Source organism: Microcaecilia unicolor, chromosome 4 (assembly GCF_901765095.1).
Source record: "Microcaecilia unicolor chromosome 4, aMicUni1.1, whole genome shotgun sequence".
NCBI lineage: Eukaryota > Metazoa > Chordata > Amphibia > Gymnophiona > Siphonopidae > Microcaecilia > Microcaecilia unicolor.
Window position 1 is genome coordinate 129,898,444 of NC_044034.1, and position 25,029 is coordinate 129,923,472.

The window sequence follows — 25,029 nt, forward strand, 5'->3', positions numbered from 1 at the left end:
GCTGATGTAGTTGGTTCTGGCTGCTCCAATCTGTCCACAAAATCCTTCGCTTCTTTTTCAGAGGTAAAAGATCTCAGTTTACCATTATGTGTGACTCTCAAGGTAGCAGGATATTGTAGAGTGAAACGCACTTTCAGGGCAAAAAGCTTTGAGCACACCGGTGAAAATGCCCTCCTTCTTGCTGCTATTCCCGCCGAGTAATCCTGAAAGCAGAGCACCTTTTTGTTTTCATAAGTCAAAGAGTTAGTAGACCGTGCTGCTTGTGATATATGCTGCTTGTGCATAAAATTTAACACCCGGCATATTATCACCCGTGGCTTAGCGTTTTCCATCTGACGTACTCCTAGCCGATGAGCTCGCTGTATTCTTAGGGGGCCAAGAGTTGCAGGAAAATCAATGCTTTTCATCAGCCATTGTTCAAGAAAACTCTCCAACTGCCGTCCCCCCAGGGCTTCAGGCAGTCCCACTAACCGGATATTATTCCGTCTTGAACGGTTCTCCAGGTCTTCAATTCTTGATTCCAGATTGGACAGCTTTTTTTGTAAGTCCTGCTGAGTATTTTCTACTCCCGCCATTCTTTCCTCCACCTCGCTTGTTTTTGTTTGGAATGCTACGCATTCCTTAGTGAGGTCCTCTAGCTTTGTATTAAGCTGTTCTAGCTTGTGATCAAGCTTCTGATCCAGTGGGGCTAGGCGCTGGTCCAACAGTGCCTCCATTACCACTGTCAGCTCCGACGTGATTTCAGATACCCAAGCAGACGATACAGGGGAAGCTGGTTTGGGAGGAGACGCTGCCATTTTGTATTCAGGCGTCTTTCCCCGCTGACGGTCTTTCTGACCCGATTTCGCTGCCATAATCTGCGTCTCTCAATGTTGCAGCGTACCAGATGTCCTCTCGTATTGTTCCTCTGTAAGTTGGTGCGAAATTAGGGAGATCGATTCATTTACAGATACTGATAAGAGTAGGTAGGCAGCGGAGAGATCACCCACGTCCACTCTCCACCATAGCGTTACGTGACCCCCCCGCCTTTCTGAGGTTTTTGCAACTTCATTCAAAGCGGTTTATATATATTCAGGTACTTATTTTGTACCAGGGGCAATGGAGTGTTAAGTGACTTGCCCAGAGTCACAAGGAGCTGCAGTGGGAATCGAACTCAGTTCCCCAGGATCAAAGCCCACTGCACTAACCACTAGGCTACACCTCCAGGCTTTGTGTGTATAGCAGTAGTAGAGAAATGGAAACTGAAATGTAAGATATCAGAAGTACACATTTCCCAAAGCTGACATATTCAAATTAATACATTCTTATTAATATTGTTTTTCTATCTCTGTTGTCTGAGCATTTTATTTTTCCATTTATTTTGGTCTTTTCTGCTTTTCTCTGTTTCCCCCTCTCTTTCCAGGGTCTCCTTTTCATTTGACATTTCTTCTCTCTCCATGTCCACAATTCATCTTCCTTCTATGTCCCTGTCCTATTCAGTATCTCCCCTCTGTATCCTTCTCTCTATTCTCCCCCCATGTTCAGGGTCACCTTTTTCTGTCCCTTCCCTCCTCCTGTGTGTTTAGAATCACTCATCTGTCTCCATCTCTCTGAGTCTAGCATCACTCTTCTGTGCCCTCTCTCTTCCTTTCTCCAGCATTGCCCCTCTGTGTCCATAGTCCCTCCCTATTCAGCACTGTCCCTCCTTGTCCCTGTCCCTATGCTCCCTCCATGCCCACATCTCTTCTCTGTCTCTATCACTCTCCGTGTCCAGCTTCTCTCCTCTTTTCCCTTCCTTCCACACCCTTCATGCCAAGACCAGAATCTCTCCATCTCTTCTCTGCCCATCTTGATCTGGCATCTCTCCCTCCCTCCCTTCTTAAAGTGATATAAATGCTGGGTAGCATTCGCACCGGGGCTCCGTTGGGGATGTCACCTACATGTGAGAATACTAATTCTGCTGTTCTCGGAGAATACCTGCTATGGGCAAACAACTTCACTTTTTTGTCTCCAATCCTTTCACAATTGTTAGTGTTAGATATAGAAAGAAGTTCACCTAATGCACTACTTTTCCACTTATGTATACCAAGACCAAGAATTATAGTAATACTTTTTAACTAAATGGGATGCTTATTATGAGTCTAACAAGCAACATGTTGAGGAATGTACCCTATTTTAGGAAATGGCAAAGGTCTGTATGTCAAATTCATATATTATACCAGTTTTAGAACAAAGTGTATGGCACAAGCCATAGTTCCCTTGGATAATTAGTCAAAAAAGCTTATATGCAGTCTCCACCCCCCACCACTAAAAATATTTCCTTAACAACATAAGCATCCCTTAATTTTTTGATACATGAGATTCTGTGATACATAAACAAACCCAGAAGATGCTTCTATTTAGGAAATATAAATGCCATAAATTTGGTAATATGCCAGGTAAACTTTTGGTCCATCTTACTAAATCCTGATATGGCACCAGATATATGTGAACCCTAAAATATAAAGATAATATTAAAACTTACCCAACAGAAAAGTAGCAAAAATTCTGTTGGACTGTTTTAGCAATATGTACAGCTCAGATCCTGGATGCAGCTCACAGCAGATGACTGCTTATCTTCAATCTAGTCTTTCTCATCTATCACCAGCACATGTGGCCTCTTTAAATAATCATATCCGAGTGTCTGAAATCCAAAAAGCTATGAGGCTTTAAAAATCACAAAGTCCCTGGAGCAGATGGGTAACCTAAGAATTTTATAAAACTTACCGTATAAACTCTGTGGTCCCTTAAAGGCATTTAGTTATGGACCAAAATTATTTCCCAATGGATTCTGATGCCCTCATTACCCGACTCCCTAAACCAGGTAAAGATAATCTTTCTCCAGAACATTATCACCCAATTTTCTTGAAAAATGTGGATTAAAAAATTATAGTTAAAGTACTGATTAATCATTTATCAGACTATATCTCATAGGTGGTGGGGGAGGATTACACAGATTTTGTTAAAGGTTGACAGTCCATCTTGTCTTTAAATATTTTGTTGCCGTGGAACATTGATAGTGTGGGTGTGGGGGGGGGGGGGGGGGGGGAGGACAGCATGCCCTAATTATAGGACTTGAAGCTGAGAAACCACTTAATAATATCAGCTGACTCAGATGCTAATTCAAATATGGAGACGTTTAATAATGCTCTTCACATTTTGTACCCAGGTTCCAGGGCTGCAGTTTTAGTTAATGGTATTAGAACTGATATCTTTATCAATTATAAAGACTGCTATGAAGGATATCCTTTATCTCTTTTACTTTTTCTTTTATTTTTGAAACCTTTGTTAAGAACACTTAGGAGAGATGAGGAGGTCTTTGAGGTGCATGCTGGCCAAAGAGTGATAAAAACATGCTTTTGCTGATGATAGTCTGTTAAATATTACAAATCAACAAGCAGCTCTCCCCAAAACCTTATCATTGTTAAATTCATTTGGGAATGTATCTAGCTTTAGGTTGAAACTCAACAAGCCTCTAGCACTTCCTATGCAAAGGGAGGTGAGAGATCACTGGGAGGGTGGTTTTGGGCTGAGGGTTCCCTTAAATACCTGAAAGTTCATTCCTATAGACCTTAGGGATTTGTATTTTGTCAACATTCAGAGTTTGTTGCGAGCCACTACAACACAACTTCAAATCTGCCAAATATCTCATCTCTCTGATAGGTAGGATACATTTATATAATGTGATTGCCATACCAAAATGGCTTTATATTTTTCAAATAATCCCTATATTTTTTAAGGGTAAAGATGAGAAATGTCTAAATAGACTTTACACAAGTATTTCTGAAAAAGTAAACAGGCTTGACTTTCCATGTGTAAAGTAGTCATTCCCAGAAACAAGGGTGTAGGCCTATTGTATCTAAAACTGTTTAGTATAACATGTAATATGAAGCATTTGAATGATTGGTACAGAAACCCTTCTACCTTTTCAGTCACTGATGTGAAGACAAAATTGGATTCTCTTGTTCATTTCAGCTAGAACCTTCATGCAGACATAAAACCTCTGCTTGCAAGAATTAAACAGTATATAGTGTTTCAATGAATACGTTTAACTTGGCAATTTCTCTGCAGGCAGTTAAAATGCTCTCCCTCAGTTTCTCCGTTGTTACTTATTTGAGGCAACTGTGACTTTTTACCTGGAGTGACTATTAAGGTGTTTTATACTTGGGCAGCTAAGGTACAGTATATGATTCATATATTAAAGGAGGGTAAATTTAAAAAGATTTCAGTCCCTTGTAGAAAATCATTCTATAGATAAAAAGGATGCTTATCAGCAATTAAAACATTATTTTGCTGAGTTAGACGCCTCAAAACTGATGGAGGGAGATCCATGTAACATCAAGCTTTTCATTAACTGACATCTCAGGGTTAAAGTCTCAATGTTTTATCATCATATATATTTGCAAAGTTGGATTGCAGACTATGATTACGATGAGCTGGCAAGAAGATGGAAGGATGATGTAGATTGTGATGTTCAGGGAAACCAGCTCAAGATGTCATCATATACCAGGAAAAGCAATACAAATTTCTAATGCAGTTAAACACCTTGCTGCATAAAGCCTATAGGTCACATTTATGTTTAGAGGATGAATGCCCTGTATACTCAAATCTGGTGCTACTTTGGTTGTTCTATAATTTCCCAATCTCATCTCCACAATGGGAGGGATTCTATATATGGCACCTAAAAAATCCATGTGGAAACATTTTCGTCTAAGCGTATTCTATAAGTGGCGTGGTTTACAGAATACACTTGATATCCCAGCACCTAAAACTATGTGCATTGATTTACACCAATGAAAACATGGCGTAAATCCTGGGATGTAAATTTAGGCGCACTGGGCCATATTCTATAACTACACATGTAGATTTTGGAACATCCACAAATGCCCATTTCCCCACCCATAACCATGCCCCTTTTTGGCTGTGCACATTAGAATTTAGGCGCACTGCGTTACAGAATATGTTGAGTTGCACATGTAAATTCTAATTACTGCAAATTAGTGCTTGTTAAGTGCTGTTATCAACGCTGATTGGCTTATTAAGCTAATTAAGTTACACGTATTACTACAGAATACGCTTGGATTTCAGCACAGATCTCTAGGCGCACTATATAGAATTAAGGGGAATGTAGGGATTTAATATGCAGGTCACATCTGAGATAATTATTGATTATTTTACCTCCCCACATATGCTCCAAAAAAGAGTGCGGGGATTTTTGAAATGATCAATTTTAATAGCACGGAAAAGTGTACCTTTCCTATCACAGCAGAAATTTTATATATCATCATAGGAAAAAAAATGGGGTGGGTACTGTGAATTCAGTTATTAACCCCTCCCCCCGTTTACTAAGCTGTGCGCTACTGCCGACACAGCCCATTCACTTTCATCATTTGGCTACAGATAGAACTGGTGTCCTATCTTCCCATTTGTGTGTTTTGTTTTGGGTTTTTTTTAACAGTATGGTATTGCCCAAAGGTTTTGATCGAAGCTGCCCTCATCTAGTCCACCCTAACAGAGAGGCAGCTCTCTCTATGCTATGATCCGCTACAGTGTGTGGCAGAGGATAGGGAGCAGAAGTAATGCTGGAACTAGGTATGGGGGAGGGGAGGGGAGCTGGAGCAATGTAAAAAAAACCCGGCACCTGGCCAATGGTCCACACTGGAAGGATCCACAGTCTGCCATTTCAGTATCCCTGCTATACCTACTAATGGTCATAATATGGGAAATAAAGTCCTATATTTAGAGGTGTCATAGAAAAGGATGAATTGGATTTAATGGAGGCCACAGAAACGTGACTACCATGGAACCATGACTATAGCCAAATATAACTATATTATAATCTATTCAGGAAGGACATCTATTTATGCTGCTATGATATACAAATTTTTTTTTTACAGGCAGAAACTGACAAACATTCACAAAATTGCTATAAAAGGGGAACGAATACTGTTAAAGATCATTTCAATCTGCCAGATGCTGACTGGGACATCTGGCTGCAGTGTAATCTAGAAGCGGTGACATACTATCTTCTCTGGTGGGAGAACTTTTTTGACACTGGCAATACAACTCGCACAGGATAATGCTGATGCTCACAAATGAGGAAAGCATATCTAATATCACAACACATGATAATTTAGGATACAATATTCAACAAATAGTATGGGCAGTATTAGAACCCATGCAGCGATAATTCATTCAAAGGTGATGGTCTACTGCTCTCTGAAAAAGCTACAAACTCCACAAAATACTGCGATCAGGCTATTATGCCATGCCAACCGCTCAGACCACACTACTCCTCTACTGAAACAATACCACTGGTTACCTATCAAGCAACGTATTATTTACAAGTTAGTTGTTCTAACGTTCCACGCTCTCTGACTCAGGCTCCCTATCTTGCATGCCTTATGATCCCTTATTTGTTTTCACGTCTACTTTGCTCCTTAAACGACTATCACCTGGTCCTTCCCGGTCCTAAAATAGTTCACTACGAATCCACTAGACACAGTGCGTTCTTCTTCCTTGGCCCCAAAGTATGGAATAACTGCCCTCTCTCCCACCACTCTGAACCTTCTTTTAAAAATTGTAGGTCTTCCTTAAAGACTTGGCTATTTAAGCAGGTTTTTGAGAGAACAGACTGATCGGCTATTTCGGGTTACCCAGTAGGAGGCACTAGTCTCTTTACTTCCTCTCCTTGTCCCTCCCTCTTCTATCGACCTCAGTATGAATGCTGTACTTTCCTATTAAATAATGAAGTTTTTTTTTCAAATTTTCCTTCAATTTTAGTTTGTACAGCACTCTATACTGTTCTGTCAGCTAGGGCAATTTAGCAATTTACAATAAACTAAACTTTGGGGTAACTAACTTTGATAGGATGGAGATGCATCTTAAGGAGCCTTTAGCTAAATGGAAAAACTAGGGGAAGCAGAAAAACAGTGGTCAAAACGGAAATATTTTTGTTAGGAAAGTAACAGGAAGCCAGGGGTCAAATCCTGCTTCTCCTACTGATTTGCCTTGAGATCTTGGGCAAGTCAATTAACCCTTCATAGCCTCAGATACAAACTTGGGGGCCCTTTTACTAAAGCTTAGCACAGCACTAAATGCTAAGAAACCAACTGGTATAAAATCAGGGCCGGTGCTAGGGTTTCTGGCACCCCCTGACCACCCAGTATCTTCTCTCACTCCTTTCTCCTCCCAACCGGTCCCCTCTCCCCATCTAGCACCTTCTCTCTCCCCGCCCCTCAGTGAGAGCAACACAAACTCCTCCACTACCAGACACCTGCCCCCAGTGCTTTTTTTGTAGGAAAAAAGGAACTGGTACTCATGGGTAACCTTAAGGGCGGGATCACTATTGCTCTACCCCTACAATAGCCACACCCCTTTTACCAGGCATGGCACATATAAACAGGCATCATTGAAAACATTACACCAGTACAGGAGAAGAAAAATAAACTTGTTTTTTTTTTCATTGTAAATAATTTCTTTAGCTGTTACAGCTCCAGTATACCCAAAATGACACAAACCAAACTAGCACACAGACCAGGAATTAGGAGAACAGTCTCGACAAATCTGAAACACAATATGTTATCAAAATCTTAGAACCTAACAGATCCCTATTCAGACACTTGGCCTTGCAGTCACACATACAGAACAGAGATAGCCCCCTCTTCAAATTCTTAAAATATTAACCTGAAATCCTAAGAAGCTAGACTCTCATGCAGCACAATACCAGAAAAACAGAAAGAAACACATTGCTATACATTGCAAAATAAGACAGCAGATGTAAATTCTCAAATTGGACATATTCCAAACACTAAAACGAAAATAAAATGATTTTTTCTATCTTTTTCTGGTGACTTTGTTTTTCTGATCATGTTGGTCCTAGTCTCTGATACTGCTGCTTTCTATCTGTTCTCTTAACTCCATTTCCAGGGCTTCCTTTCCATTTATTTCTTTACTTCCCTCCTTTCTTTTTCATTTCTTGCTCTACATCCGTAAGTAAAAAGTGGGTCCTTCGCGGACTTGACTCTCCATCCATGTGCAGTTTTTCTTCTCTCTTCCCTTTCCCTCATCTCCATCAGTATACATCTCCTTCCTCTCTGTTCCCTCTCCCCATCCATGTCCAGCATTCCTCCTCTCTCTCCTCCATCCATGTTCATCTCACTTCCTCTCTTCCTTCCCCTCCATGTCCAGCATTTCTCCTCTCTCCCCTCCATCCATGTGCATCTCCATCCTCTGTCTTCCCTCTCTTCCATGGCCAGCATTTCTCCTCTCTCCCTTCCCCTCTTCCCTCCTCTCCATCCATGTCCAGCATTTCTTCTCTCTCCCTTCCCCTCCATCCATGTGCATCTCCTTCCTCCATCTTCCCTCCCCCCATCAATGTCCAGCATTTCTCCTCTTTCCCTTCCCCTCCATGTGCATCTCCTTCCTGTCTTCCCTCTCTCCATCCATGTCCAGCATTTCTCTTGCCCTCCCCTTCATCCATCCATGTCCAGCAACTCTCCTCTCTCCCCTGCCCCCCCTTCATCCATGTCCAGCAATTCTCCTCTCTCGCCTGCCCTCCCATGACCTGCGATTCTCCTTTTTCCGCTGCCCAGCGATTCTCCTTTCCCCCTATCTTCCCCTCCCATTCATGTCCAGCAATTCGCGCCAGCCCAACTGCCCCCATCCAGCCCCTGAATTCCAGTTCCAACCCCAGCCCCCCACCTGCCCGCCCTCTTCTCCTGCAACATTCCCCTTTTTATTTCTGCCACCCTACGTTTAAATCTTTTATTTTACCTCAAAGTCAAAGCAGCAGTAGTGAAAGAAGCAGGCTTGCCTTGAGCCATCCCCTTCCCTCTCATGTCCCGCCCTTGCAGAAACAGGAAATTACATCAGAGGAAGGTGGGACACTGAGAGGGAAGGGAAGGCTCGAGGTGAGCCTGCTTCTTTCACTGCTGTCGCTTTGACTCTGAGGGAAAATAAAAGATTTAAGTGCAGGGCGGCAGGAACAAAAAGAGGGCTGGAACTAAGAGCCGCCGGTGGCTCCCTCCCAAGGTCAGTGCACCCCTGCCATGCTTACTGCATTTACCGGGTTGCGCCGGCCCTGCATAAAATGGGATCTTAGCATTTAGTGCGTACTAAACTTCAGTAAAAGGGCCCCTTATATTATAAGCCCTCTGGGGATAGAGAAATGCTCTCTGGACTCAAATTTAACTTGCCTTAAGCTACCACTGGAAAGGTGAGCTTAAATTAAAAATTAAGGTGAAAGGAAAAACAGGCCACAGTAGTTTTCTTAGTGATAAATAATAATTAAAAAAGATGTAAAATAAAATAATCTACTGAGAACTACAAGTTAAACAATCATGCTTCTTTGGCTGAAATTCAATGCAAGCAGTATGAAATGTACAATGGCAGTCTGATTTTTTCTGTGCTTATGATAGATTAGAATATATTTTGGTATGTATCATTTGCATTTTTCTGATTCTAATTTCTTAGTATTATTTAGTTTGCTTACATTTTTAATTAATTAAATTACTGTCTATTCTTGTATTTATGTTCATTTAGCAAGTTCAGTTTTATTACACACACACAGAAATAAATAATACATACGTTATTGTATTCGCTGTAGTTTGTACACATTTTGTGTTCTTCTTCAATATATCTCACTAAGGGGCCCTTTTACTAAGATGCATAGGCGCCTGATGCACATCCAACGTGCATCAAATTGGCATTACCGCCCTTCTACCGCGTGCCCTGAGCGGTAATTCCATTTTTGGCACACTCCCAAAACACACAATAGAAAATATTTTCTATTTTCTAGCGTGTGACGATTACCAGGTGGTAACTGGCAGTTGACACACACTGGACGTTTACCGCCCAGTTAGCACATGAGACCTTACCGCTAAGTCAAGGGTGGCGATAAGGTCTCAGGTCGAAAATGGACATGTGCTGGTTTTCATTTTGCTGCACATCCATTTTCTAGCACATTAATAAAATGCCTTTTTCCCGGCATGCCTTAGTAAAAGGGTCCCTAAATCCATGCTGCTTCTTGTCCCTTAAGTCTTATTTACCTATATGTCTATTAAGGGTATGCAGACCAAAAGTTTTCATTTTGTTTAGTTGTCGGTGTTCATGGAAAATTTCACTTTGTGTCCCCCCCCCCCCCCCCCATTTTGGAGGCAATCTCAGAATTAGTGCATGCTCTTTGTAAAGGAAGTTGGGAACACAAATGGGCAGCGACCTGGCCCAGCTGGGAAAGGGTTATGGGGGGGGAGGCAAAGGGTAAGGAAACAGGTAGGAAAGAGGGGGCTGAGGACTAGGAAGGTCAAAGGTAGGGCTAAGCAAGTTAGAACAAAGAAGAAAGTAGGAGGTGAGCGAAGGTAGAGGGGAAGGCTAAGAGGCGGGTGAAGAGGTGGAGACTAGGAGTAGGAAGAAGGGCAGGTGCAAGAGTGCAATCACCAATTTGCCTGCTGATCCAACAGCTTGAGAGGATGTGCTTTTATGGCAACTGCTGATGAAAGAAGTGATGGTAGGGCATCGGCAGGGCAGAAAATATGCTTTGTGAATAAAGTGGAAATAGTTGGAGTTGTGCGACTCAAAAGGCTAGACCCCTGCCCTGAAATAATCCAGATAGATTATAGATAAGGACTACATTCATGTATGTAACTGACTTGTACTGTAAATTTGCATTCATGTATGTAATAAAATTTGCAACACCCCTTCGTGAACAACTTCACTGGCTCCCTATTAGAGAACGAATAAACTTCAAGGTCCACACTTTGATTCACAGGATCATCCATGGAGACTCCCTGAGCTACATGACCAACTTGATCGACCTACCCACCAGAAACACTTCAGAATCCTCACAAAATTACCTGAACCTGCACTATCCAAACTGCAAAGGTCTCAAGTACAAATAGTTTGGTTCCAACTTCTCCTTCAAAGGTAGTCAACTCTGGAATGCTCTACCCAGACCTATCCGTTCTATCAAAGACTACCTACCCTTCAGAAAATCTCTGAAAACCCATCTATTCAAGGAAGCTTACCCAAACGCCTCATCCTAACCCTATTATCCCATCTATTCATCACCTGATCCTGCAACAACAGCTATAACTCATATTACACCTCCTCCAATTTTCCCTATACTTACCACGACCTTTTCTCTGATTATCTCTATCTAGCCTAAAACTAGCTCTTAATAATATTACTTATCCACACACCTCCATTATTCTGCATCTGCATTACTCTGCTAAGATTTACCTGTTTTTCTCTACACTTTGCTTTGTAATCCTTTTATTATGTAAGCCGCATTGAACCTGCTATGAGTGGGAAAGTGCGGGGTACATTTGTAACAAATAAATAATAACACGATATTTGTAAATGTGTGCAACATATCTAAGTAGTGCAATACTGTGACCATAATAAACCCACTCTTTTCTTGCCACGTGTTGTTATACTGGAGTGTAGTGTGTGAGAAAAAAGGAAATTGACAAGGTGCCTCCTGCCTAGTTTGAGTGTGCGCAATGCTTCCCAGTAGCGGGCACATGTGCATAACATCAGGAAACAGCACAAACTATTCATAAAGGGTGTACGTTTCCCCACTATCAGGTACAGTGCACATTGCTTTCAAAAGAGGAAAAAAAATTTAAGGGCTTTTTTTCCTGTTATTTCAGGGCAAAAAAGACAAGCATATCCTTATTGCCTAATAGTTTGGTTCTTAACAATTGCATTGACTGTTTTTGTCCAGTAGACACATCAGGTTCACTAGTCTAAAGTTTTTTGGATGAATCCCAGATCCTTTTTGAAGAGCAACAGTGGCAGATTTTAATGACAGGTTACAGACTACTGCTACTACTGGAAGCAGGACTGCAATTTCATATTTGAGTTCCTTTAAAACTCAGGTCTGGAGAATTCCTACTACTTTGTCATCTGCTCTGCAATGTCTTCCAGATTAAAAGTGATCTGCTTCAGTTTCTCTGAATCATGTCCTAGAAAGAATGGTTCGGATATGGGTATTTCTGAAAAACAAGAGAGACTTTACAAGAAATAACTCTTTTTTCAAATTTTATTTTCATTGGTGGTTTTGAAATAGTCATAACAACATATATAAAAACAACAACAGAATCTGACTGGTTATCCACATTGGTATTTCATTTTTAAAATGTGCTATTTAGTTGGAGAGCAGAGCTGAGTTTCTTCATTTTGAATAGACCATCTTGGATACTGTTAAATTCAAAATGTCATTTTTGAAATGATAGACATATATATATATATTTTGTGTGTGTGTGTGGGTGGGGGGGTCAGTACTGTTGTTGGTATGAAAACTGGTATTCTTGAGCACACGTTTGTACAGATTCATCAGTCGGAATTCTTGCTGTGATATATCATTGGATAACCTGATTCAGCACTAGCCAGTTGATTCTGCTGGTCAAAAAAAATCTTGAACTGCTTTTTGTAAGTTAAGTCTATGAAATATTTTTGAAAACTGATCTATATAAATAAAATCCCCCCTCAAACGATCTGAAGCTCACTCCCTGGCAGTGAAGCACTGAACTCCTGTACTGTTCATAGGCTAGGCTATCACCCTCACTCATAGACCCGCCCTCAGCCATGCCCCATCTGCACATAAAAAGCAACCTCAACGTTCTAAGGCTCACTTTGTGGCTTCAGGGTTCGTAAGTTCAAAGCTCTGTAACCACTTTTAGTAACCATCTATCTGTGCCCTGCCCTCACGTCACAACGTTATGACGTTGAGGGCGGGTCATAATGAACACAAGTACACGAAGGTAGGAAGCCCATTCTGTCATCTCTCTTTCCACTCCCCAACGCAGCCGTCATTCCCATACAGTGTAAACGAAGCAACATCGACACTACCTACGCGTTGCCCCCCCTCCAAAATCCAACCCCCCCGTCTTACTCTCAGAGATGCCCCTGCACGTCACCCCCCTCCAAAAACGACAAACCACTCCCATCTGTCTCTCAGCCATGCCTCCACCCGCGCAACGGCCCTCCCCTCCCCGACACAGGCCCCGCCCATCCCGCTACGTGCACGGTCGCCCCCCTCCAAAATCGCTAGCCCCCATCTGCTACCCTCCCTTCCTCTTACTGGGGTCCCGGCGCAAGAACTGAGAGGCAAGGTAGCGCGCAAATTCTGCTGCCTTCCGTTGTCTTCGCTATGAGCTCTGTGCCCTGACTCTCTGGTCCCGCCCAACAGGAAATGAGGGCGGGACCAGACAGTCAGGGCACAGAGTTCATAGCGAACACAACGGAAGGCAGCAGAATCTCTGAACTACCTTGCCCTTCAGTTCTGCCGCTGCGGCTGGGACCCCGGTAACAGGAGGGGAGGGTAGCAGAGGGGGGTTGCTGATTTTGGAAGGGGGGCCGACGTGCACATCCGTGGGATGGGCGGGGCCTATGCCGGGCATCGGAGGACCTTGCTAGCGCCCGTTTCATTGCTGCCAGAAATGGGCCTTCATTACTAGTTGCATATAAAATGCTTTCCTTATGCATGTTTTACATGTTTCAAAGCTGTACAGGGTTTAAAGTGTTAAGATGTTTTTATCAATCTATGAGGAATGAATATTGATGATGTTCAATCAAAAAGCAAGAGACAATCCCTCAGCTCACACTATAGGAAGGAAAAAGCCTCAAAAAGCTCAAAACCCAATGAGTTTATAGAGCTAATTGTGACCACAACAGATGTACTTTTCATCATTGGCTAAAAAACCTTCCAATAATGTACAAGTCCATTTGCAAAAAATTATAACTTGTGATCTACATATCTGTAGCTTAAATAAAGCTCATTAGCAGCATATCTTTTCAAAGTACTGTACTACCGGCAGGAAGAGAATTCATGCTGCCCTATCCAGTTGTTTAGACCCTGAAGAAGCTAAGCAAAACGCTGGCCAATGTTGGTCATGGGAGAAAGGAGACAGGCTCTAGAAGTTGCAGATAGCACTCTACAATAGTTGACTCTTTGAGGAGATAAGTACAGTACCATGAATGAAACTGATAGTTTATCAGCTTTGTATAGTTGCTTTTTTGATAGTACAGTACTTTGAAAAGATATGATGCTAATGAACCTTAAGCTACAGATATGTAGATCACAAGTCATAATTTTTAGCAAATGGACTTGTAGCTGTACATTATTGGAAGGTTTTTTAGCCAATGATGAAGAGTAGATATGTTGTGATCACAATTAGCTCCATAAACTCATTGGGTTTGGAGCTCTTTGAGGCTTTTTCCTTCCTTTAGTGTGAGCTGAGGGATTGTCTCTTGCTTTTGAATAAGTGTTTGTTGCTCACTGATTTTGGAACTTTCTTTGTATGAAGTAGTGTTTCCACACCTGTATTTGTGTTATTGATGATATTCTATATAGACAAATTTATTTTGTTTTGGACTATTTTGTTCAATTTCCTATCTCATTAAGGCCCCAAGTGGTAAGATTTTGCAGCTAACACACATTACTTGCCAACATTAACAAGTAATAACTACAGAAAATGCTATATTAACTATCTGGGGCATTCCTAGCATTTTCCCATGGAATCAACACATATAAAAAAATGTTTTAATGTCCATTAAAGGGACAATTGTATAACTTGGCATCTTAAGATAGTGCTGAGCACCAAGTTTATAACAGCACTTTGATGCACCTTTGTTGTTATAAAATACTATCATAACCCTGCATTGGTGTGCCAAAAGTTAGGCACGCTCATGCTGGCCGATCACAAGCATGAGCATGCCTAAGTGCGCCATGCAGTGCACATAACCTAGAGTGCTCTATAAGCTGTGTGCATTAGATGAAGACCCACCTATGACCAGCCCACGTGTATGCCCTCTTGCAGTTATGCACACCTTTATAAAATAGCACTTAGTGAATTTGCACATTTACGTGCCAATTAATGCTGCATTTATACACACAGGACACGCGTAAATGTTAGCAACCATTTACAGACTTGATCTTTAAGTGCACTGTTGATATTGCATGCAGTTAGCTACACCTATTCAGATGGTATTAACTGTGCTTCATTATCTGCTGCGTTAACAGTAACTACCTTCATGTTACCTGAGGTGCATTCCCCATTCATTTTTCACCATGGTCTGTGATACCTATTAATGCAGCAGATAACACGCATTAACTGGAAGTGTGGCACCCACGTTAACTGATAGTGCATGCTTACCCCCAGATTCTATATAGTGCAACTTAAGTTGAGCACACAAATCCAGACGTGATCTGGATTTGCGTGCACAACTTAACTAGCGAACAAGCCAATTATTGGAATTAATTAGAATTTATATGAAGAACTAAGCATATTCTATAACGTGATGTGCTTAAATTCTAAGTTGCATAGTTAAAAAGGGGGCATGGTCATGGGTGCTTCCTAAATCCATGAGTGTGGTTATAGAATACACCTAGTCCACATGTAAATTATGCGTCAGCATTTTCACCAAGTTTTACTTGGCATAACTGCCCGCGACTAAATTAAATTGACCGGATGAGCGTCGGTGTTTTCTATAAACCACATGGGAATTTAGGCTTATTCTAGAACATATGCCTAAATTTAGGCATACTTTATAGAATACGAAGAAAGAACAGTACATACTAGCCTCTATGACAGCCTCAAATGCACAGCAAAAAGGCCCCTGGAGTAGCCTAGTGGTCAGTGAAAGCACTGTGGAGAAAGGGACCCAGGCCCATAATCCACCGTTACACATGTGGTGGAAAGTGTCAGCCTCCCAAAACCTACTGTACCCACATAGAGGTGACACCTGCAGCCATAAGAGCTATTGTAGTGGTGTACAGTTGGGTTTAGTAATGTTTTAGAGGGCTCACCATACAATATAAGGGAGCAATGGTGAGATGTGTACCTGGGACCTTTTATGTGAAGTCCACTGCAGTGCTCCATAGGGTGTCCCACTGCTCTTCTGGGATGTTTGTATGGCCAGTCTACTAAGAATGCTGACTCCTTCTATATCCCAATAGCTTGATTTTGTGAGTTTTTCACTTGATTTTTTTTTTTCCAAAAATGGACCACAATGAAACGCACAAGAGCACAAAAACATTATTATTAGTAGTATTTCTATAGTGCTACCAGATGAAAAATAATCTAGCAAATAGCTATTTTCTAATAAAATAGATACACATTTTTCTGCATTGAAAATGCTTATATCACTCACTTGTGGATGTTTTGAACGTCCAAAGTTGGACTTAAATGTCATACTGAAAATTCCTCTCCACATCTCATAACCTTGAATGGACATATTATAAAATAATCAGCATCATGCACATGATGTGAAATTCTAACATCTCTTTTTTATATATATAAAATTTTTAAGGGGACCCTCTGAAGTGGCAATTTTCAAGTGGTCAAGTTACTCCCTACCACTTTTATTATCATTGGTCTCTCCAGATAAATGAATCCATTTCAAAAGTCCTTGCCTATCGATTCATATTAATTTTTTTGTGCCACTTTTCCCATGTGAATTTTTGCTGTGCATAATCAGTTCAAACTTTAAATACTTAGCTTATGACGAGTCATGTCACTATTCAATTATATCTTCACTGGACCAGCTGCCAACATGGCCAATGTTTCAAATCCTGCATCAGGGTGTTGGTTGGTGTTAAGTTCCAATCTTTTCTCCTTCTGATAAAGGAAGATTATGCATAGGAAAAATTCACATGAGAAAAGTGACACAAAAAATTCACATAAATCGATATGCAAGGACTTTTGAAATGGATTCACTTGTCCGGGGAGACCAGTGATGATAAAAGTGAGTAATTTGATTGCTCACTTGAAAATTGCAGCTTCAGAGGGTCCCTTGAAAATTTTATATATATAAAAAAGATAGTTTCGTATAGGAGGGTTAAGTGACTTGCCCAGAGTCATAAGGAGGTGCAGTGGAAATTGAACTCATCAGTAAAGTTAGACTAACGAGTGTGTACTTACCAGTCTTTATGTTTTCAGTTTTGTGGGGCAGGAATTCATCTACTCTTCTGTAGTCCCAGAGTAATTGCCCTGTTTCCAAAGAAAAATTCAATATAGCTGTGAGAGATGCTGTCATTTCCTTAACTCATTCACTATTCTGGATATCCTCTACCAGGAACCATTATAGGTATACAGAGAAAAAAAAGCCCAGTTGGTCCGATCAAGTTTACCAACTTCATTCCAACTGGGCAGACAGGATGGACCGTACAGGTCTTTATCTGCCGTCATCTACTATGTTACTCTAGCAAGTACATATGTCTGCAGCCAGCTATACAGCATGACCATTTGTGGGATATTACTCTTTATACAAACCAATTTGTCAGCCTTTTCTACTGTACTGCATATTGTCTTGGGAAGCTTAGTATGCTAGATTCTCATTTTAGTTCATACTCAGCCTTCCTTTTGCCTCCAAAGTCCCACTATACCCCAAACAGTGACCAAACTCAACACAACAGTTACTTGAACATCTAGCCTCTTAGATCCCCAAGGTCACTAGTTGTTATAGCACCTTAAATACTTCCTTCACTGGACATGGATTTGTGAGCATTTCATAATTATTTTGCTGTTTTCTGCTTTCAACACACTGCTTTGGCTCTCTTGAAACTTCAGTGAAAACAAGGCAAAAGAACTCAAGATTCCTGTGTTTTGCTTGGTTAAAACTACCCCCGCCCCCCCAAAAAAACCCCCCATACAAATTCACCTATACATAACAGCAGGGCTGCTGAGAGGGGGGTAAGATTCCCTAGGCCCAGCCTCCAAGGAGGGCCCAGCGCCACCGCCGCGTCAGCAAGGCTTCTGGTGGTGGGCCAGGGAGAAGATGCCTTGCAAGAGGCATATTTTCAAAGCACTTAGTCTTCCAAAGTTCCATAGGTTTCTATGGAACTTTGGAAGGCTAAGTGCTTTGAAAATATGCCTCATAGACAGCATTAGTCTCCTCTCCTGCTCATGTGTGCCAGCCAAGACCTGGGTAGCAAATTAACCTAAGTCTTCTCTGTTGCCGCAGGTCCTTCTTCATGTCTCATTTCGCCTCCTCCTACATATTTCCTGTTTCCATCACGGGAGGAGATGCAGCAGGAAGGATCTACTGCGGCAAAGGAGTTATTGCATTAATGCGCTAACCTGGGTCTTGGCAGGAGCACGAGCGCAGGAGAGAACTGGAAGAGAGACTACTGTCGACTGTGGGAGCACTGCAGACTGCAGACACGAGATGCTGAGGATTAAGCACTGAAGCAGCCAGGAATTGGGATGTGGGGGCCAGGCTTAGTAGTGCACACAGCTAACGAGTTAGGGTGTGGATGGGAGTGTGGGAGGCTGAGGGTGTGGGGGAGGCTGTGAGAGGCTGCTGGGGGAACGAGAGGAGTGTGGGAGGCTGTGGTGGGCATGGTGGGGGGAGGTGTGAGGGTGTGGGAGGGTGTAGGGGGCCCTTACGATTGCTTGTTCTGGCTTTGTCTATCAGTGACCCTGCATAACAGAGAAGATAGTCTGGGAGATACAAACAGACTTGGAGGCCCTAATGGGAACATCTGGATATAGTTGCTGTCAGATGTTTTGCACCCTTACCAGATTATACTCCATTTCAGAAGGACAGGATTTGTAAAGAGAAGAGGATGCACTGTGGGTTATCCTAAAGAAAGAGAATGGAACTTTTATTTATTTTTTTGTCTAATTTGTAAACCTCCAACACAGCCAGAAGAGCTAACTAGAGATTAAGTCAAAGATATTCATAACAATGTAAAGAAGGAGAAGGTGCTATTGATTGGCAGGAATGTGCATTAGATCTATTAGCATGCCTTACTTTACTGCAAGCAACAATGTTGCCCTTTACACATCCCTATTGGTTAAAGATTTTAACTAGGTTTCAGTAAGGAAGGCGTAAGAGTTGACACCCTGTGGAAATCAGAAAATTTTTAATGAATACCAACTTGGACTTCAATGAACAATTATTCAATAATGCTATGGATACATGAGAAACTCGAGTATGTACGGGGCTCGTCGCAAGGGGAACCGGAGTTAAATACTTCAAAAAACTATGAACAGACTGTATATGAAATGGCCAATTACCCCAAATAACTGGAATGTGACAGGAGTTAATAAAAGGACAAGCACGCAATACAGTGTTAGCCTTAGCCCAAGAAATGGACTTGAAAAGAAGAAAAAAAAATGCATAAAAAGAATACATAAGCAAAAGAGCACTGTTTATTGGTTTTGAGACTTGCCAAAAGCCAAAGGGAAAAACAAGGTAATAGAGAAAAGCACCAGAGCAGCATTCATTATAGAAATGTTGGTCCCAAGCAATTACTCAGTGAATCGTGTGGAGAGAGGGAAAAATCCTCAAGTACCAAGAAATGTAGTCCGAGACCAAGAAAATGTGGCAGAAAGATACAGAAATATTTCTCATCATTTTAGGTTCCAAAGGCTTGATTAAAAAGAAATCCATGTCAAATAATCTTGAAACACACACACACACACATACATATATATATATATATATATATATATATATATATATATATATATATATATATATAAGCAAATTCTAATACAACTATTATTATTTATAAATCTTTATTTCATTATTACATATTATTACAAATTCTTATTGTTCATATTTTATAAAAACCCACAACTAACCATTCATTCTTCACTCTTACATACATAACTTACACATCACATTATTCAAGTACTGTAATACACATATATGTTTTTTATGCTTTTTTTGCAAATTTGCCAATTAAGTCCAACAGTGGTAAACCGTACCAGCTGATATGCACTCGATATAATAGTTCACAAATCTTTATTTCATTATTACATATTATTACAAATTCTTATTGTTCATATTTTATAAAAACCCACAACTAACCATTCATTCTTCACTCTTACATACATAACTTACACATCACATTATTCAAGTACTGTAATACACATATATGTTTTTTATGCTTGTTTTGCAAATTTGCCAATTAAGTCCAACAGTGGTAAACCGTACCAGCTGATATGCACTCGATATAATAGTTCACAAATCCAGTGCTTAAATTTCCACAAACTCAATCACTTTAAAGTTGTTCACAACCTTGTATCATTCCGATATCATCAACTTTCCATTGTGAAAAGATGAGTCCACTGTTACTCCACTTAATAAGCAAAATTGTCCACAAAATAATTTACTCCAAAATCGTATATCTTCTAAATTCTTCGTAATTTTCACCCTCTTAATTCAGTCACATACTGGCACATAACTACTTGCACTCTCCCTCGTAGTTAAAAGTTTGAAGACTTCATCGGTTAAATATAACGCTGCATTTTCTTTTCTTTTTCACCAAGACCCTACACGTACATGTTTCGCTCCTCAGAGCGTCTTCAGGGGTCACAATCTAAATGAACAACAGTATATAGTTCGTTCTCTGTTATACATTCTCCATATTTCTAAAACAAAAAAAAACCATGCTTACCGGCTATCGCAGACTGTTGGGCACTCGAGACCAGTCATTCGTTGGATCGTCACTCAAGACGCCCACACATGCGTATAAACCTGTATCAGGATTCAGTATTTATCCATCACCAATTAGAGGCTCAACCATTCTATTTCCTTATTAAGACCGTGGGGCGTAACCGTGTCCCACCTGAAAATTAAACGCTGCTCCCTACGTAACAGCATTAAAGGAATATTACCCCCATTCTTAGGTTTAACTTGACCAAGTACTACAAACCGCAAATCTTGGATATTATGACCCTTTAATTGCCAATGAGTAACAGTAGGTCTTCAATCATTTGCATTGCTTCCCCTTGTGGGATATTAGTATATATTAGTATATAAAGATATTACATCTAACGTTACTAAATGGATCTGGACATCATTAGGTATTTTTATTTGGTGCAATAACTGTAATAGATGACCCGAATCTTTAACATAAGATTTAATTTTTCCCATACATGGACGAAGGTGAAAATCAAGAAACTGAGACAAGGGCTTAAAAAAGTTTCTGGTTGTGATTCGCTTTTTGAGCCCTTGTATGAACTATATACTGTTGTTCATTTAGATTGTGACCCCTGAAGACGCTCTGAGGAGCGAAACATGTACGTGTAGGGTCTTGGTGAAAAAGAAAAGAAAATGCAGCGTTATATTTAACCGATGAAGTCTTCAAACTTTCAACTACGAGGGAGAGTGCAAGTAGTTATGTGCCAGTATGTGACTGAATTAAGAGGGTGAAAATTACGAAGAATTTAGAAGATATACGATTTTGGAGTAAATTATTTTGTGGACAATTTTGCTTATTAAGTGGAGTAACAGTGGACTCATCTTTTCACAGTGGAAAGTTGATGATATTGGAATGATACAAGGTTGTGAACAACTTTAAAGTGATTGAGTTTGTGGAAATTTAAGCACTGGATTTGTGAACTATTATATCGAGTGCATATCAGCTGGTACGGTTTACCACTGTTGGACTTAATTGGCAAATTTGCAAAAAAAGCATAAAAAACATATATGTGTATTACAGTACTTGAATAATGTGATGTGTAAGTTATGTATGTAAGAGTGAAGAATGAATGGTTAGTTGTGGGTTTTTATAAAATATGAACAATAATAAGAATTTGTAATAATATGTAATAATGAAATAAAGATTTATAAATAATAATAGTTGTATTAGAATTTGCTTGTATGCTTAGTTACAACTATTTGAAGCTATTATACCTTAAATAGATTTTTGTTTTATATATATATATATATATATATATATATATATATATATATATATATATATATACCTGTACATGACTTTTCCCCATTTCTCTTCTTGAACTTTGAACTAATCTTTAGCCAGGTCACTGGTTCCTAAGTGAAACTTGCTGTCCAGTTAACCTCTTTTTCCCAATGTTTCAGCTGATACATGGATCCTCTTCTCATCCCTGTAAATCAGAACACCCTGAAGTCATTTCCTTTGCCCCCCAATTATAATCCCCTCTCTTTCCTTGAACTACTTATCACACTTTAGCTCTCCTTAGAAGGTCTCTGCCATCTACTTCTGAGCCCCTGCTACAAGGCACTTGTCTCCTCCCCCAACTAAAAAAAAAATGTAACGCTCTCCGCATTACCAAAAAATGGTAACACTCTAGGCATTACCAACGCTATTCCTACGTCATCAGTGTACTGTAAATCATTTTGTAGGAGAATAGGTTGAAGGGCATGCCTGTGGTTCATAGACCTAGCATATCTAGAGCCTGTAATACATAAAATTCTTCTTCTAGGCAGAGAATGAGGAAGTGGTATTAGATTAAGTGTTTACTGGGTGGAAAAAGAAGTACTCAACCCAGCTACTTTAGCCCCAACTTAAACAACTTTCCACAGGGCTCCATTACATTACATTGGTACAATTACAATTATCCTTTGTATTACTGCCTTCATTAACCCAAGAAGAAAAATCTGAGACAGTTTACTTTTAATTAAAAAATACTCAGAAGAGGTCCGCCTACTTTCTACTTGTGGCTATATAGGAACATGACGAAGTACAATTGCTATAGAAAGTCTACATCCCCTTGCAAAATTATCATCTTTTTATACCTTACTGCCTGAAAATAAAATACATTAAAATAATATAGCCATACATCCTACCCAACAACTACCAACTGAAAAATCTTTACAAAATGAAGTACAACCACAAAACATGGAATAAGTGAATAAGTGTGTACCCCTTTGTATGTATGTAATAGTCCTAAATATTTTAAGATCTGGTATAGCCAATCTACTTAAGGTTAATTGGCCCACTTGTCTTAAAATATATAAAGCAGTGGCCTAGCAACGGGAGGCCTTGGGGGCCTGGGACCCAAATTTGGTTTCGGGTCCCCCCCTCAAGGTCTACTGGTTTGGCTGGTGGGTTTTTAGTGAAATTGAGCATGCGTGAGCTTCGTGCATGCTCAATTTCACTAAAAATGAGCATGCGCGCCGGGACGGGAAAGCAGTGCAGGCAGGGAGGCAACAAATATCTCAGCCAGAAAGTTGCTGTCGAGGCTTGGGGACCCTCTGCAGCCCAGGTATGTGGGGTTACGGTGGGGATCAAGAATGGTGGGAGGTGGGGCAAAATTGTGTCCCCCCTACTTTAGGTTGTTGGTATTGCTATGTTCACCTCACCTCAGAAGCCTAGTGAAGCCCTGCTGGCCCTGAAGCCTGAGGAAGTAAAAGCTCAAACTAAGGTCCAAATGGCTGGCCAGATTGTTGGTATTGCTATGTTCACCTCACCTCAGAAACCTAGTGAAGCCCTGCTGGCCCTGAAGCCTGAGGAAGTGAAAGCTCGAACTAAGGTCCAAATGACTGGCCAGGTTGATGGTATTGAGGCATGTGAACCAGCTATAGCCGAGGTGGAAAACACTATCCCTGACTCTAATGTGTTGCGGGTACATATGACTTCCTCAGTACAACGTATGCCGAAGTGATGGAGGGAAGGAGGTGTGCCTCTCTGGGTGCCATTCTAAATGTGTGTTGCTCATATAGTAGCTGCCGACAAGTTAGCTGATGAATTGTGTAAGGAGAACAATGTTCATCATGGAAATGGAAAGTGAACGGGATTCCACCCACGCTGAGTTAGAAGGGGTGAGCAGGAATTGTGAAGCCCTCTGTGCTGAAGGGGAGCAGTAGGAGTACGCATTGAAAATGGCAATTATCAAATATATGTATAGGAAAGATGCAGAGCAAGCTGGAGACTGCATATGCCAACCCCACAGTGCGGGGGGGGGGGGGGGGGGGGGGGAGGATGAGACTCTTCTGGTGTGCTTGGGGTACTGTCAAGGAAAGTCAAAAGGAGTTGGAGGTTGAAGGAGAAAATTATTTCCCTTGCCAAAGACAAGATGGTCCTGGAGTTACAGTACTGTTCCCTCCAGCAGGACTATAAGGATCTGAGAAATGAAAATATTGAATTGGTAAAGGCTGAAGTAGTTATGGAAACACAGTATGCTTCCCTTCAAAGGCTAGCCAATGCCCTGAAAGAGGAACATAAGAAATGTAAGAAACAAAAGGAAGATTTGATGGAGCCTGAGCGGACGTTTGAATCCCAGAACAGTTCTCTTCAGAAGGAGCACTCTGATCTCGAGAAGGATTATGGTTTCAAGCTCCAGAGGATAATGACACTTCAGCAAGAGATTGATAGGTTATAGGAGAAAGACCAGAGACAGGAGCACGAAAAAGAGAGCCTGTTAAAAGACAAGATGACTCTCAAGACACAGTGTGGATTTATCCAGCTTATATAAAAGGGTCCAGAGGAGGACCAAAAACTAACACTTAGGGGGGTATAGAGATTTGAACAAAAAGCCTGCCAGTTGTGTTTGCGGATTCAACCTTGGAAGGGGAAAATGCTATGTTCAAGGAAACTCACCAAGCAGGGAATGATGATGTTGTAAACGAGCAATTACGAACACTTAAGGAGCAGTTACGAACACTTAATGAGCCCCTCGATAGTAAAGTAGAGGACCTCAAAGACCATGATGAGGCACAGAAGCATTGTCTGTTCAGCATTCAAAGTAGGGTGTCCGCTCTGGAGCAAAATCATGTTATCCTGAGGAACGATGAAATGATACCAATATGTAAGGCACAATAGGAGCAAAATCTTGCCTTACAAAAAGATAAGGAGAGTCTTTTGAGAGAGGATTGCACTAAAGTGTGTACTTTGAGCGTTGTGTCAATGGAACTTGGTTTGCTACGGAATGAACTCAAAAGAGTAAAAGAAGTGAAGGATGTTGCTGCATATCCTCAAGTAAATCAAGCCAATGTTCTGATAGGATGCCTGGACTATATTCAAAAACAACTTGATAGGGTAAGCGCCCAGTACGTGACTACTCAGGGTCAGATTGCTATACTGCAGTTAGACGCTGAAGAGCTGATAAGACGTGATGAACAGGCAGATCAGGCTCTTAAGACGATCGAATAGGCCATGCTCATTGTCGGTGTGCACATCCGCAACACCCAGAAGGGGAAGTCACTATTCCAGAAAGCCGTCCCCTGGCCCCAGAGGATGGTCCTATCCCAGAATTAGAGGACAAGTCTGACGGTGAGGTAACTGAA

The 25,029-nt window shown here is 41.0% G+C and overlaps 1 long non-coding RNA gene across 1 annotated transcript; it reads right to left on the reverse strand.

Moving 5' to 3' along the window:
* Window positions 1–10,978: 10,978 nt before the first annotated feature.
* Window positions 10,979–23,688, reverse strand: LOC115468704. Its single transcript, XR_003941908.1, has 4 exons — window positions 21,747–23,688; window positions 18,543–18,606; window positions 16,944–17,012; window positions 10,979–12,014 (listed from the first exon to the last, which is right to left on the reverse strand). It is a non-coding gene; the product is annotated as an uncharacterized LOC115468704 (long non-coding RNA).
* Window positions 23,689–25,029: the final 1,341 nt, after the last annotated feature.